General features: G+C 48.2%; 1 long non-coding RNA gene across 2 annotated transcripts in view; it reads left to right on the top strand.

The window, feature by feature from the left end:
• The window catches only part of LOC134520637 (uncharacterized), a 93,519-nt gene extending 78,705 nt beyond the window's left edge, over positions 1–14,814 (top strand). Inside the window, exons 2-4 of one of the 2 annotated variants that reach the window (XR_010072484.1) lie at positions 10,265–10,361; positions 11,503–11,679; positions 14,450–14,814. This is a non-coding gene — a long non-coding RNA (uncharacterized LOC134520637). Of the gene's footprint in view, positions 1–10,264; positions 11,680–14,449 lie in introns of both variants that reach the window. The other variant, XR_010072483.1, reaches the window with a different exon arrangement.
• The last annotated feature ends 1,071 nt before the right edge of the window (positions 14,815–15,885 follow it).

The raw sequence follows: 15,885 nt of genomic DNA, 5'->3' as shown, positions 1-15,885 counted from the left end.
CTATGAAATCAGTAAAGTAAATCAGAAAATAGCATCTTCCCCAAAAGAAGAAAAAATGAATCCTTTCTGTCTCAAGAAGCAAGAAAGATCGTGAAACCGAAACATTTTAAAATACTCCTGGGTTGCATTTAGCAGCTGGCACAGAGCAGCAGGGAAGCGCGAGGTGTAGTTATTGTTTATTCTAGGTACTTTATTATTTTGTTTTGTTTTGTGGGTGGTTTGTGTTTTGTTTTTTTTCTTGCAGGCTCTGGATAGAAAATGATTCAAATTTGCCTTGTGAGAAAGGGAGAAAATTTATATTGAGAGGTTGCCGAGGCGTGCCTGAGAAGCCAAACTGATCGGGGAGGGGGAAAGTCTCTTCCCTTGCTGGCAAACTTTCTCGACCGAGTCCTGTAAGGGTATGAAACCCCTTGGTCCTCTGTCCGCAAAGTGCTGGTGATTTCAGATATATTGTTCCAACGCATCCGTCGGAGGACAGGCAGAGACCACCAACGCTCTCGCCCCAAACAGCCTTTTTCAAAGGGAAAAACGTTGGTGGATTCTCACCACGGTGATTATAGGGGGATTATTCGAGGATTCTCAGAAGTATCTGAAAACCAATCTTTCTAAGTTATTTCTGAATAGCTATTGAATGGATAATTTCCATACCCATTATCAAAATGATGTGCTGGCGGTGAAATTTAGCTGTATTGTATTTGATCAGTAATTGGGGAAATGTTTTCCGAGGGTTAAAAGTAGTGTCGGCAACAGCTCTGTGTAGGGATTTACAAGGTGTTTAGATACATTTTTATGTATTCAGTTGCTTTATGCTTTCCAAATGCTTTGATGGTGTGGAGAAAGCTAACGGGATTTATCCGAGTATTTAAAGACAAACTGCAGAGACTTTTACCTTCTGAGACCCATGTTCAGAGTTGCGTTGCTTCTGTTCATTTAAAACGATGTACAGCCTTAAAGTCTCCGTCATTTATGACTTTTAGGTCCGGAGAATAGAGCAGGCTCCAAAGAAATCAATGCAAATGCGCTAGAGCAATTACTAAAGAAAACGTCAACGATAAAAGTGTGAAAACTTTCCTTAGAGGAGATTGTTTCTCTCAGTCTGTGGCAGTAATGATGAAGGTGATGCCGTATCTTTGATTTTTATCTTGGACCATGTAAAATGGGAATTTGGTAAAAAATCCCTAACTTTTTCAACTGGAACAAAGAGAAGGGATTACAGCTGTGAGAGAGTAAAGAAAAAGAAACCTGGAAGGAAGGAAAAAAAAAAAAACCAACCCTAATTTCCAGTTAAAGGTGAACTGAAAAGGAGAGCTGCCGTTTAACCCTGGTTTTGATTTCGGTAAGGTGACAAGCGCATGGTGGGTACGAGCCCGTCGAATCCGAGACAGGCAGCGCATCCTCCTCAGCTTTAAAAACGTGTCTGCCTTGTTGTGGGTAGCTGGGGTCGCAAGTAATTTTCTGGAATTATATCTCCTCTGTGAGGTGCTGGCAAAGGGACAGAGCTGAGCCGCTTCAGGAGCGAGGAGGGCAATAAATAAAAACCCAACACATCCATCCCAGCACAGAGATACCTACGTGTTCCCAGCAGAAGCGAAACGTCTCTCCTTTAGCCCCTGCGTGGCTGGTGGATGTTGGTACGCTGCTCTTCCCCGCTGCATTCCGGATCCAAAGCTGCCGGTTCATACCGGTGTCTAAAGCCGTAACGTGTCCCTGTGTGGATGGAAGATCAAGGTAGCCGGGAAGGTCTGGGCACCCGACAGTCCCCACCTGGGGCATCTCTACAGCTCTAAAAACATCAAAAGAAAGAGCCGATTCTTAGACTAATATTTAAATATTCCAAATTGTCACTACCTGCCGACAAAATAACCCCTCTGATTGTTAAATCTGACAAATATTTAAGTGGCGTTTGATTTCAGGGTGGTCTATCTGTCCTGGTGTCCCTGCAAGCTCCGGGTGGCTGAGCCCGCCCCAGATGTTATGATGTTCTCAGCATCCTCCGAAGACCCGAGTCCTTTCGCAGCTGGAGGGGACGATGCACCAAGAGACTAAGAGTCTTGCCTGAGGCCAGAAAGTCGGTAGCTGAGGAAGGAACTGGAGCCTGGTGGCTCAATTCTTGGTCTGGCAAGTTGGGTCCCAGACTGTCCTTCTCCTTTAAGCAACGAGACAATTTGGTCTATTTAGAAATAACCAAATAAAAAGGGAGAAACCTGTTATTTTAATATTCCTTGATATAATACAAAGCACCTGGAGCCAATGTAAGCAATGAAGTCAGATATTACAGATAAATGAAAGCTTACCTAATTTACTAGATAAGAGATAACCAAACTAGATAATAACTAGATAATAGAAAACCAAACTTTGCGTTAACTAGATAGGGAACAAAAAAAAAGCTTCAGGCTGATATCAACGGTTTATTACTGCGTATTTGAGGTGAATTCCCTTAGATTCAAAACACTGTATCTGCGGAGTGTTTGTCCTCTTGTTTTAAGGTGTATTTAGCGATGACATTTCTTGTAACAAACCCCACCGGTTTGATCTCGAGCGGCTCGCTCTCGTCCTGCCCCGCTTGCTCTCACCCAGCGGCTGGTGGTCCTCGCAGACATCCCCACGCCAGGGCTGCGCCCCAGCAGGAAAAAAAAAAAGTTGGATAGGAGAGGGGAAAAACAACCGGGAAAAAAAAAAAAAGGCAACCCATCCATCTTGGATGCCTTGAAACGCGTATAAGCTGAGGGGAGCTGCCAAGGGAAAGCCATTTCCATACGCTCTCCTTGTCAGAAGAGCAAGCAGGCTGAAAAAGTTGGATGTGCTCAGTAAGTGGAAGCTGACCCGGGTGGCCTTGATTTACATAGCGCACACTTGGGACCTGCTCATTACCACAACATCCCCCTAATCATCACCTCCACACGATGGGCACACGGATGCGAATATGCCCCGGGATCCCCAGCGCTTCATTTTCTGAGCAGCACCCAGCCTTTTGCAGTTATTGTGATATGACAGATGCACGTATCATTGAAAGCAGGTCTTGCATGGCATTACACAATGTAAATCAATAATGTGAAAATACAGCCGTTAACACAATGTACAGTTTTGCCTATTACTACAATGCCCTGCTTGTTCCAAAGGAAAAGCAATTTTATGCTCCACTGAAGCATGGTTTGCTTAGCCTTCAACTAGCGGCAAATGCCAGATACTGCAAAATGTTACTGTTACGCAAGCAGTGTCCTGGATTTATTTATACGTACCCATGCAAAGACTAATTTCAGCAAGGACTAGGACTGGAGTCCCTCTGAATACGGGGCTGAACTGCTCTGACCCTGCGTTTCCAGCTCTACTGCCTCGTCTCGGCACCCAGGTCCTGCCCGGCCCCGTGCAGCTCAGTGTGGCTGCCCGTGTTTTGAGCTGGGATGAAATTCTCCCAGGTCTTAGGGTGTCCTAGCACCCAGTGGCACCTCTTGATCGAAAAATCACACCAAGGTGACTGCCTGCTGTGGCCATGCCCCTTGTATAAGGGTACTAGCTGCCTGGCTCGCACGCTGCTCCAGTTGCCTTCCCCTTCTCTCCACCCATCTCCGTCATACTCCTTTCCTTGGATATGAGGCGTGATTGCCTCCTTGCGTGGCAAAAAAGTCAGCACTTCTTGGGCATTTCTTATCTTTGTTGGCTGAGAGCATCTCTCCTATGAGGACAGGCTGAGAGAGTTGGGGGGGTTCAGCCTGGAGAAGAGAAGGCTCCGGGGAGACCTTCCAGCCCCTTCCAGTCCCTAAAGGGGCTCCAGGAAAGCTGGGGAGGGACTCTGGATCAGGGAGGGGAGCCATAGGACGAGGGGGAATGGTTTTAAACTGAAAGAGGGGAGATTTAGGTTGGATATTAGGAAGAAATTCTTTGCTGTGAGGGTGGTGAGCCCCTGGCCCAGGTTGCCCAGAGAAGCTGTGGCTGCCCCATCTCTGGAGGGGTTCAAGGCCAGGCTGGACGGGGCTTGGAGCAACCTGGTCTGGTGGGAGGTGTCCCTGCCCAGGGCAGGGGGGTGGCACTGGATGATCTTTAATGTTCCTTCCAACCTGAACCATTCTCTGATTCTAGGTATGGGTACCATATCATGAAGCCTCTGAATCCATAATTATCAATATGGTCTTTATCAACTGCTCCTGCCATTTTCAAGTCTGGTAGAAGTTCATTCCTTTTAGCTGATAATGCAAAAGGAAGAGCTGTAAGGGCAAGGTGAGAGTTCTGCTGAGGTTGCTTGGGTAGCAGGAAAGAGGTACAATATTGCTGTGCAAAGGTAATCCCTCCTGACCCTCTCTGAGGGCAGAAGTTGCTCAACGTTCACTTCTGAGCAAGGAAACCTTGCCGTGTTTAATCAAAACAAAGACACAAGAACCAAAGATACCAGAAAAACATGTTGTTGAGGTGGAAAAGCTGCCATTCCTGAGCTTATCAGCTCAGGGTAAGGGGGCTCGAAAGGACACTACCACTTAGACTTTATCTCTGCAGCCATACTCAAGTGCGAGGACATGGGATGTTGATTTTCCCATCGTGCTCGAGCGTGGCTGGGACGTGGCTGCAGCTCACACCACACCCTCCACGTTTTCTGGCAGAATTGGTTTTCACTGGGAAAAAGGCAAATTTGCCAGAGACAGTCTGTTTAGCAGAAACAGATTAATTACCCTAAGAGCGTGGACAGCAAAATGTGGAAAATGAAAACGGGTAGGAACCCCCGTGGGCTCGTGTTTTACCAGCTCTCTGTGCTCTGTCTCCTCTGTGGAAGCAGTTGGGTAGCCTCGAGAGAAACTTTTTTTTACTTGTGTTCATTTTGGGGCAATTTCTGGATCTCGACTTGTCCCCGCCTTGGAGGGAGAGCACGTTTCCAGATGTTAAGTTATTGCACGGAATAGAAATTCTGGCATTGCTCAATTCTGTCTTCTGCCCACACGCTGAAGCCGGGAATCGATTAAAAGCTCCTGCCCGTTGCGCTGGCATCTAGCCACTGCAGGTATGCTTCTTAATGAGAGCTTAATTAGGAATTGAGACTTTTGCTGGTGATGAAAGGGCGCAGATAGCGACTTCTTTCAGTATGACCATGGCCGGGACTCCACATGCCCATGCTGCGGGCAGAGGGGCCGGGCATGGCACGGCCATGCTGTGTGGGGGCAAAGGCAGAGCGCCCTTCCTCCTCCCAGAAGCATCACATGGGAATAGGTCAAAAATTAGGATTTTTTTTTTTCTTCATCTGGGGACCTCCTTGGAGAGCAATACACTGCCGGGCAGCCTGGCCCGACCTGCTCAAAGGGTGTGTGGCAAACACGAGAGGGTTTCATCCAGGAGAAACCAAGCATTTGGGTTCATCCCTGGGGTCTTCTAAACCTTGGCCTTTTTCTCGTTTGTTCTGCTGTCAATTTGAAATGCAAATGCAGCCTTAAAATGGGAAGTGGGAGCATTTTGCTTTTGAAATGTCCGCGTAAAATATTTCTGTTTTGTTAAAATATACCTCTTTTTTTTTTTTTTTCCTCTGGAAACACTTGCCATGTTTGGCCCGAATTCAGGAGTGTGTTGGTGCCTGTCCCCCTCCCTTTGCCATTGCGCTTATTGTTTGTTTGGGGGGAAAAAAATGCCCTTTCCGTTGTGCCTCTTCGGTCCGGGCCATGGTGCGGTACCTCGATGCTGCTCACGAGATGCGGCTTTGCTTACGGAGGGCAGAGGGAAACCTTCTCCCCCTGAGGCTGCAGCTGCCCCTCCACACCTGGGGGCTTTTGCTCACGTAGGAGGAAGAAACCAATCCCATCCATTTTAATATTTCTATTATAATTAATATTTCTATATATTAATTTTGATTTTTCCTCTTTTGACTCCTTTGTTGTGTTTATTTCAAGGGATTTCTGTCACCTGCCTTCTACGCTTCCATGTGCCCGAAAAATTTCTGTCAGGAGTGATTGTGTATGACTTGAGGAAAGTGCAATTTTTAAGACTTGAGTTCGCTTTAAAATCCCCTCTGCTTTCTACTCTTCTTTTTCTTTTTTTCCCCTCCAAATTAGTGCATGTCCGCACTGAAGCTTCCCCATCTGACAACGCCGTGTATGTTATTGCTGCCACAAGGCCTTTTCACCGCCGGGTTTCTCTCTCTTCCGTTTCTTGCTATGAATACGCGATTTGCAGGGAATTGCCGTGTGCTGAATATTTGCATCACGGCCCAGGATGCTTCGAATAAGAAGACTTCAGGGAGCTGAAAGAGACTTGGGGCCAGTCCAAAATGCTCCAGAGAAAATTGCCCTAAGCCAAAGAAAAATATTTCCAAACATGATTATTTCCACCCTGGCAATTCTCTTTAAATATATTATCGCGACAGACAGACAGACACATACGTTTGACATTAGCATGTAGCTTCTGCTGTCACCCCCAGACGGGCTGCGTGGCTGGAATGATGATGTTTCTGTCCTGACTTTGGGGAGTTTCACATATTAGACAGTACTAAAAGAATTTTTAATTGGGCTCCTTTTACTTTTTTCTTTTTTTTTTTTTTATCAGAAATGAGACAATGCGCCCGAACCCCTGTGGTTACTGTAGTCTCCATCAGCTGCCAAATAATATTATAGGAGTTGTGATTGGATTAATGAAAAGCTTGTAACAAAATTATGGTTGTGAGGAAATTATCCTATTGGGGGCTTTAATTTAAACTGGTGGGATGAAATTAGTTCTAAATTAAAGAAAACAACTAATTGTCTAGATATCGCTCGGTTGATAAATGCACTAGTAGGATCCCGCTTCCTGGGTGTCACTCTGCTGTTTATAGGGTTTGCAAGGGAAAATGCACTTGGCAACCTTGTTCCACTCCCTTTTTGCTTTTTCCATGGGTGTTGTGGGTTGGCCCCGCTCCTGAAGGCACCAGGCCCTGGAGGTCCTGGAGGAAATCACAGAATCCCAGACTGGCTGGGGTTGGAAGGGACCTTTGGAGATGATCCAGTCCAACCCCCTGCCAGAGCAGGGTCACCCAGAGCAGGTGGCACAGGAACGAGTCCAGGCGGGTTTGGAATGTCTCCAGAGATGGAGACTCCACCACCTCTCTGGGTAGCCTGTGCCAGGGCTCTGCCACTCTCACAGGAAAGAAGTTCCTCCTCATGTTGAGGTGGAACTTCCCATGCTTGAGTTTGTGCCTGTTACCCCTTGTCCTGTTGCTGGGCACCACTGAGAAGAGCCTGGTCCCATCCTCCTGACACCCACCCTTTCAGTATTTATAAGCGTTGATAAGATCCCCCCTCAGTCGTCTTTTTTCCAGACTGAAGAGACCCAAATCCCTCAGCCTTTCTCCATGAGAGAGGTGTTCCAGTCCCAGAGGGCGTGGTTTGGGACAGCCTAGGGGTTCCCAGTGCTTCCTTAGGGACCCAGCCCCTCAGCTAGGGTGATCCAGCACCCATCTGGGCTTCCACCACTGGGATGTTCAGACAAGGTGAGGACTCATCCCTATCATCCCTCGTGTCCCATCCAGTGCTTCTCGTCAGTGCTTGCGATGGAGCAGTCTAAGCCACATTCTCCATTAGCTTCTGATTCCTGCCCCACACCATGGTTTTGGGAACTGGCCCTTTCCCTCGGTGTCGTCCTTCTCCCAGTTGCCCCAGCGAAGTGGGACCCCCAGCCCACCACCCTAGCTGAGGGTGTTCCCATTTCAGGGCAGAAATGGGCATTCCAAGCCTTGCGAGTCCTCAGCGTGGGGGAGAGGACAGTTGGTGACACCTTTCTGAAGAAAAAAAGCTTTTTTTTTTTCTGCTGGAGTAAAAAAACAGCCACAGATCTGTAAATGCAGATCTGTGCCTCATGCTGGGGAAGGGCTGTATTCTCGGGTAACAGTTTTGTCCGTATTCCATTCAGGAGCAAAGCTCAGTTTTCCCTATAGCTGGGAGACTCTAAGTTTGACGTTTAATGATGGCAGAGGTGCTGGAGGCAGCGGAGCACCGTGGGACACCACGGGAGAGCCGGGGGTGGGTTTCATCCCACTTTGTCCTGCTGATCCAGATCAGGTGAAGAAGGTTTTGTGAGCCATGGCATTCACCTGCTGTGTGCAGCTGCCGGGTGTTGGGAAGCGCGAAGTGGGATGTGGTCAGTATTTGGGGCACCAGTTGCATCCCATCAGGAAAATCCCCAAAAGGAGGGGAGTACCATCAAGGCTGACCCTCTCCCTGATGCAGGTGGCCTGAGCCAGGTTTCCCGGTGCCACCGAAGGGTGTCGGTAAGCAAACATTAATGCCCTTGTACTTGGGGGCCAGTTAGACCGAATTTTCCCTCTGTTTCTGAGGCCCCATTAGATCCCAGTGGTTTGCCGGTGCCTTAGGCTGCTTTTGCCAGGTCGGTCGTCTAAGAAAAAAAAGCTCAGTTTCCTTCAGAAATTTTTCCTCTCCTTCAGGAAACCATTTCTGTTGCTTGCCTCTGTCGCTGGCCCTCAAGTGGTAAATCCCAGGCAAATAAATCTGTATTTAAAGCAATAAATTCAGTGCCTTTCCTCCGAGGCTTTATTTTCTCATTTAGTGACCCCTTGTTCCCCATGTCTTTGACACTTCTCCGATGTGCATTAAGCAAATATGCAATCATCCTTTCATTCTCTATCTTTGCTTTCATTATGATTTTTTACACTTCATTACATTTCCCTCTATAATTGCAACTCTTTGTTGTCCCAAAGTTTTATGGCTCTTTCCTCTCTTCTCTCACTTCTTGTGTTTCTTTGTTATTCACGTTAGCTTTTCTTGACACTGTGTTCCTAGTACATTTTCTAGATGTCAAGCAAACTCTTAGGCCTAAACTCATTTATCTTTGAACACTTTCCATTTCCACTTCAGTGCTCTACCCCAATGAATTCCATCCAGAACTTCCTTTTCTTCTAAAATTGGCTGTGCTGCTTTTATTCAGCGTTCTTCCCTTTTTAGGCCTAATTATAAATCCGATTGTTCGGTCCTGAATGCTTCCACGAGCTCCATTCATTTCCGAGCGCGGTTCTGCCATAACTGCTGGGGGAAGTTGCGTGACTGCCCTTTCAAAATCCTAATATGATCTAGATGAGAGAGAGAGATGTTATTTCTAACTTAAATTAAACGCTAGCGCGAGATCAGGCTGTTAAGTCCCTCAGCTCTGCTCTCCCGTGGCCGCATTTACCCGCCCGGGAAAGTTGGGAGGAGATGGAGGATGCTCCGTGGTGGGTTCCTGGGGTTTTCCCAGCGGAGCTGCCGGGAGAAGAGCCGATGGGCATTGCCATGCCCCCCGCCGGCATTAAGTGCGGGGGGCTGTTGAAATCCCACTGCTCTGGCAAAAGGATCTCAAAGTGGCAAACGGCCGATTCCCACCAACACACCCCACCGCTTTCCTTAGGAATTTTCACCGGCTGCTTGAATAACTGCGTGTTAATTCGTGAGCAGAAAGCGTGGCCCTTCCTGGCTTCATTTGAGGCATCTCTGGGATAAGTGGCCGAGGGGAAACGCTCAGGGTTTTGCCGCAGCTCTCCACCTGGGGATTGCCAAGCGCTTAGGGCTGAATTTTGGCTCTGCAGCTGGGCAAGGGCTGGCACCAGGTAGCCTGGGGCTGGTGAGGAAAACCCACCCGCAGTTCGTGAAGCTCACCCTGCTCCCAAGCTTTAGGTGGACCTCAATGGTTCAATCTCAAGGCAAACCATGCCCATCACTCCACAACCAAACGCCTAATTCTAATCTGGAGTCTTGGAGTCAGACTTCTGGAGCAACTAAATGACGTGATGGGTTTGATGTACCTCCAGATGCACCTGGCAGTGTTTGCCTTTAGGTATGTTCAGGTGTTTAGGCCGCTTAAGTAGCTTCGTCTGGGTTGAAGGTCCCTGGGAAGGGGACACACAGGGCTGGGAGCACTGTCTGAAATAGAGAACAAATAGGAAGATGATGCTCTTCCTGTGGAAATGTTGGCAGGGTTTGCTAAGCTTTAAAACGGGCAAGGCAGCACTCTTCTTTCTCCTCCAAAATTGCCCTGGGAGGGAGGTGGTGACAAAGAGAATCGCTCTTGTCTACTTACTTACTGATTTAACCTGATTTCTTCCTGTTGTTCGAGCATCTGAAGAAAAAAAAAAAAAAAAAAGTAATGTGGTGAAAAGGTTCATCCTTTGCTCCGAGTCAAGGAGGAGAATGTCAGCGACTTTGTAGACCTGGGGCACCCTGCCATCCCCAGCTAGCGTGGGGGCCGCTCTGCTCTCTAGGCATCGCTTTCTCTAGAAAGCCCGAGAAAAAGCGACCACTGCTTCCCGGCCTGCCTTCTTGTGACCTTTCAGAGTGGTGCTCCAGCAGTGTCAGCAAGCCCAGATGATGTACAGAGGTGGTCCCGTCGGAACGTGAGCAATAGCGGTGCACCCTGGAGTGTATATAGAGGTACGGCGGTGCAGGGTGCACCAAGCACGTCATTGAGCATCAGTCATTTTGGGTCCTGTCTGTGGAGTGGGATCACTGGCGGGGCTGCAGGCAGATAAACTGTTTGGGTTCTACTTCCCACCTGTAAAGCGGAGCGGGTATTGCTGGCTGGGTAGTATGTATGCTGACTTTGCTGTATGATACTTAACTCTGCTGAAGGCTTTAAGCTGCCTCACGGGTTGCTTTGTGTTCAGCTCAGTGCTCCAAGGAGGACTTGCCCTTGTCCAGCTTTGCTGGTGTAGAGTAGATGTGTCCTGGGTGGAGAGGGGACAGACCAGGATGCACAAATGACCATGTCAGGGGTTGCCACATGTAGCCATGGGTGGGTGCCACGTAGTATACAGTAATGGAGAGCTGAGGAATAAAGCTCCTTTGGCCTCAGAACGCCATCACCTTCCTCATGGTTCGTTGCATCGGGCTCCTGCTCTTTGCCGAGACAGTGGAAGAGGGGTTCAGACTCCCCAGGCGCCAAACGAACTCTTACAAATTACCCGACCTTAGAGGCTGAGCCCTTTTGAAAGCTGTACATTGATTTCTTAAAAGTTTGGGGGGTTTTTTAAGAACTCTCTTAGGTGAAGCCGCTTGAAACAGCGGCCTTCACCATGAACTGATTGGTTATGAGGTGACAACTGTCCCCAGGGAGGGCAGGGCATGGCTGGGGTATTTAGAGTGTGTCTGGAATTTTTATCCTAGTTTGCAGAACCGTTAGTTTTTTGAAGCTTTAACACATCCGTGTGTGTGGTCAGGGTCCTCTTAAAATATCTGACAGAGGGAGACAGGCCTCTTGCAGCAGCTTCTCTGTATCAGACCAGTCACAGGAGACGACCTGGAAAAAACCAGCTATCACACACCCTATCATGTAAATAAATACATCTTGCAATTTTTCTAAGCATCCACAGTCGGCTGTATATGCCGGATGGATATGACTGCATTATTATAGTCTGTCATTTCAGCATGAATTCCGACACTATTTTAAGTGAGTACTATTTAATAGGCTGGAAGAAGCCTTTGGAGCTGTTATTATCTCTCATGTAAATGCACGTTAAAGCAATTTGAAGAGGCATATCATCTTCCTGACGGACTGTATCGCTCTTGTGGAAAGGCTGGGGGGTTTGTACCCTGCCACACCGCAGCTACCCACCCCCTGGGATGGCAAACGGGAGGAGCTCGGACCCCCGGGATGGCAGACGGAGAGATGTCGGGCTGCTGCAAGGACCGGCCAAGCTGCTGCTGGGGCTACGGCCACGTGCCTAAGGATGCTTTGCTTGGCATGACCCAGGTAAATAAGTTTAAGCCGAACTTTAGAGATGATTTCAGAAAGTTCTGCATGGCCTGCCCGTGTATTGGTGCTTCATGGCAACACGATGGCTGCCTGCGGGTTGCAGATATGTTGGGAACCTGGATCCCGCTGTGGAGGGAAAAGTTTTCAAGGTCCAAAGAGCAACCCCTGGGAAACCGCTGGCTTTGGAGGGCTGGGAGCCGTGGGGAGGGACCGCACGGCTTCACTGTTAATTAATGGACAGCAGAGAGCCGGGGATAGCGAGCGGGGAGGAGGGATAAAATCCCACGCAGCACAAAAAGCTGCTTGGCGGGGATGCTGCTGTGAGAGACGTGCGTGGCAGGGGAAAACAGGGTCTTCCGATTACGGCATTGAAATTGCTGTAAGAGTAGGTTCCATTGGTGCTTGTTCTCCATCCCAGTCCCAGCCTGGAATAGCTGCACCGTGCCTGGCTCCTGGCCTCAGCCGGCGGGCCACCCTCGGAAGCAGGCAGCATCCCCGGCTGCCTCGTGATAGCACTATTTTTTTCATTCGCCTCAATAAAAATCTGTGATTTATTAAGTGCTTGTCATGTTTTGATACGTGGATCAGGAACTGATCAATAGCCAGCCAAATTTAATAAAAAGGAGCTCTATTCTTGGGAAATGAGCTTGTTACCATGCCAACTATCGATCTTTCCTGACAGGCTGCTGTAAGTCGCAAAATGGGGTCCTGATGGGCAGGTCGGTCTCCCTGCCTGCCTGCCTGCCGGGAACGACGCCGATTGCAGCACCGCATTTAAAAGACTTTGGAGACAACCCTGTTTTTTAATACCGCTTCTATGTAATTCTTTGGCAGAGGCTCTAGCTCGCCTGGAGCTAGCGGAAATCATCCAAAGGCTTTGTTTTTCTCCCTGGCTCGAAGGTGGTGGAAATAGAAGGCAGTGGGGAGCAGAGCTCTGGTGCTGCACCGGAGCCTCCCGGGATGAGGCGGGATGGAGCCCGACACTAGCCCATGTGGCCACCTCGCCGGTGCAGGTCATGATGGCCATCAGCTGGCCCCTGCTTGACACCGACACCCCGGCATCTTTTCTTGCCTGGTTCATAACCTAAGATGTTCATGACCCAGATGGTGTTAAAGGGCCTTGCCCTCGCCGTGTTCATGACCTCTCCATGTTCATGACCCAGATGGTGTTAAAGGGCACCAAACCGATGCCCCGTCAGGTGGATTTCTCCAGCTGACCCACGGTAAGCAGGAGACATTTGCATCCCGAGGAAGAGAGACGCTCCAACAAGGTCGCAGGGTCACTCTGCTCATCCAAAGTCCCTAAATTTGACATGTGGGCATTGCAGCCGCTCTCTGGCACGGGTGGCACTGAAAGATTTGGGACCAAAGGCTGAATATAGACAAGGAGGAAGGGGTTTGTGAAACGCAAATAAGACATCCCCAAGGTTTTGATTTGCCTGATCTCTTTGCAGTGTTCCTAGAATTTTATTTGCACTTTATTCTCCTTTTATTTCTCTGACAGAGGGTGGGCAGGGCTTTCTGCTGCCAGGGGACCGGGCCGTTCCTTACCCGTGGCAGCCCAGCACAAAGAGGGAGCGTTTTTCCAAGTACAAAACACACTGTGAGTTTTGTCCCCGTCGTTCTCCTTCAAGGCTTCGTCCAAAACACACCGGGATCAGCAGAGACAGATTTCAGCAGGCTCTGGCCCTCTTCCAGTCCAAACCATTTAAATACGGTGATCCACATCCTTCTCCAGGACAGCCCCGTAGGTCGGTGCTAGAGGGATTAAGAATGGATTGCGAGTTGTACTTGGGGCAGCAAAAGCTTTATAGGCTTAGAAAATCCAATTTATGCTCAGTACAATCCCTGAGACTTCCCTGGAAGAGTTTATCCAGCCAAAAGTGAGACAAAGGTAGAATTTGATGAGGAAGATCTCACCAAAGTCACCTGTGGAAGAGGGACTGCGATGTAATTCCTTCCTGGCTTTTCCAGATTGCGTACTGTAAAGCTTATTATGATTTGACGTTGGCTTTAGCCCTGCTTTGGCAGGGGGGAGGGTGGCCTCAAGACCTCCAGAGGTCCCTTCCAACTGAGACCTTTCCACGATTTCATCTGAGATGCGATGTGAGGTCTAACACCGGCAGGAATATGCAACCAGCTTTCTTGGGCGTTCAGACTTGGAGAGCAGTAAGATCTGACACCAAAACCTGAGTACTTCTCAGAGCTGTTTGTGTGTATGAGGTTTCAGGACAGCCGTAGTCCCTCGAGCTGTGTGAAACGGGGGTTGTGGAGCTGTTTGCTGCAGTTGCCAGAAGTGCTGCCAGCAGCCAGCGCCTGCCCTTGCGTCTGCTCTCCGCGTTCCTCCCCCTCGGGCTCAGCTCATCCCAACACCCCCACCCCGCTTCTCAAGTTTCCGTCTTTCAAAGCTTTTGCTCCGGCAAAAATCAGCAAATGTCTCCATAGGATCCGTTAACATGACTCGTTTAATGGAAATGTCCTTCAACATGTGGCAAAGGCCTTCAGTAAAGTTGAATGTCCCCCAACCTCTCTCTGTCCCTGCGGCATTTGACGCTGGCGTGGCATGGCAGCGGGTGCTGAGCAGAGCCAGGATGGAGCAGCTCTTTGAATTAAGCCTACGCCTGCCAAACTAAGCCTAAAATAAAACCTTCCGAAAATCCAGAGAAGGTTGGTTTGGGGAATGGCCCTCTGGAGATCCCCGCTGCCCGCGCGGAGCCCAGCAGGGTTTTCGCCCCATCCCCACCATGTTTTCTCTTTTCTCTTGCAGTTTTGCGCTGGAGTCTTGAAGACAGATGAGGGCAGTGGGGTGCCAACAGCAGTGGGACACCCAGGAGAGCCAGGGGCCCCTCCGACGGACCCCCTTCCCCACTCCTCCAGCCTGGCTTCCCCCTCTCTGACAGCGGAACAGCCCGGCAGCTCCAGCGGGGGATAACCAACTGGGAAAACACCTCTTGCTTAGGAGCAAAAAGTTTTCTTTTTCTTTTTTTATCTTCTTTTTTCCTCTTTTTTTCTTTTTGTTTTATCTCTTCCTCTCCTTTCCTTTTTTTCTCCTTTCCTTTTTTCTCCTTTCCTTTTTTCTCCTTTCCTTTTTTCTCCTTTCCTTTTTTCTCCTTTCCTTTTTTTCTCCTTTCCTTTTTTCTCCTTTCCTTTTTTCTCCTTTCCTTTTTTCTCCTTTCCTTTTTTCTCCTTTCCTTTTTTCTCCTTTCCTTTTTTCTCCTTTCCTTTTTTCTCCTTTCCTTTTTTCTCCTTTCCTTTTTTCTCCTTTCCTTTTTTCTCCTTTCCTTTTCTCTTCTTTTCTTTTCTCTTCTTTTCTTTTCTCTTCTTTTCTTTTCTCTTCTTTTCTTTTCTTTTCTTTTCTTTTCTTTTCTTTTCTTTTCTTTTCTTTTCTTTTCTTTTCTTTTCTTTTCTTTTCTTTTCTTTTCTTTTTTCTTTTTCTTCTCTTCTCTTTTCTTTTTTCCTTTTCTTTTCTTTCTTTTTCTTTCTTTTTCCTTTTTTCTTTCTTTTCTTTTTTCTTTTTTCTTTTTTCTTCTTTCTTTTTCTCTTTCTTTCTTCCTTTTCTTTTTCTCTCTTTCTCCTTTTCTTTCTCCTTTTCTTTCTCCTTTTCTTTCTCCTTTTCTTTCTTCTTTTCTTTCTCCTTTTCTTTTTCTTCCTTTTCTTTTTCTTCTCCCCAGCAGTAGCTCGACGGGCAGCTGCCTTCCCTGCCACGCCAGCACCAACCCCAGCGAGCGGACAGAGACCTAGCGCCACAGGGTTTTGGTTTCTTTTCCTCGTACACCCAAGGAGCCCACTCTTGTGGTTTTTCAGAGGGATCAGCAGCCTTACGGCGCATCGTGATTTGGCTGCAAGTTGAGCCGAGTGTGTGTTATCTCAGCAGGCTCATGGGGTGTCTCTTCTCCCTGCCTAATACGCGAATACGCAGCGAGAGTTTTAGGGACAAGATAATGGGTTCTGGCTGCGTGAAATAGTAACATTCTTCCTATAGGAGAAAAAAAAAAATTAATTTTGCTCTGAATTCCACTCTAACCAGCCAGCTCTCCGTTTATATCCTGGGTAATAAATCACGGCAACATGAAGTCTCGTGCACAGAACTGAAGTGGTTTCTTAAAGCAAATTTGGCAGGAAATAAGTCATCAGCTTTAAGGGGCTGTTCGCTCTCCATGCACAGTACACCCCCGACTCTCTGCAAAAAACTGCAAGCAGGCA

The sequence above is a fragment of the Chroicocephalus ridibundus genome, chromosome 9, assembly GCF_963924245.1.
Source record: "Chroicocephalus ridibundus chromosome 9, bChrRid1.1, whole genome shotgun sequence".
Lineage (NCBI taxonomy): Eukaryota > Metazoa > Chordata > Aves > Charadriiformes > Laridae > Chroicocephalus > Chroicocephalus ridibundus.
This window is presented reverse-complemented; position numbering and strand designations above follow the sequence as displayed.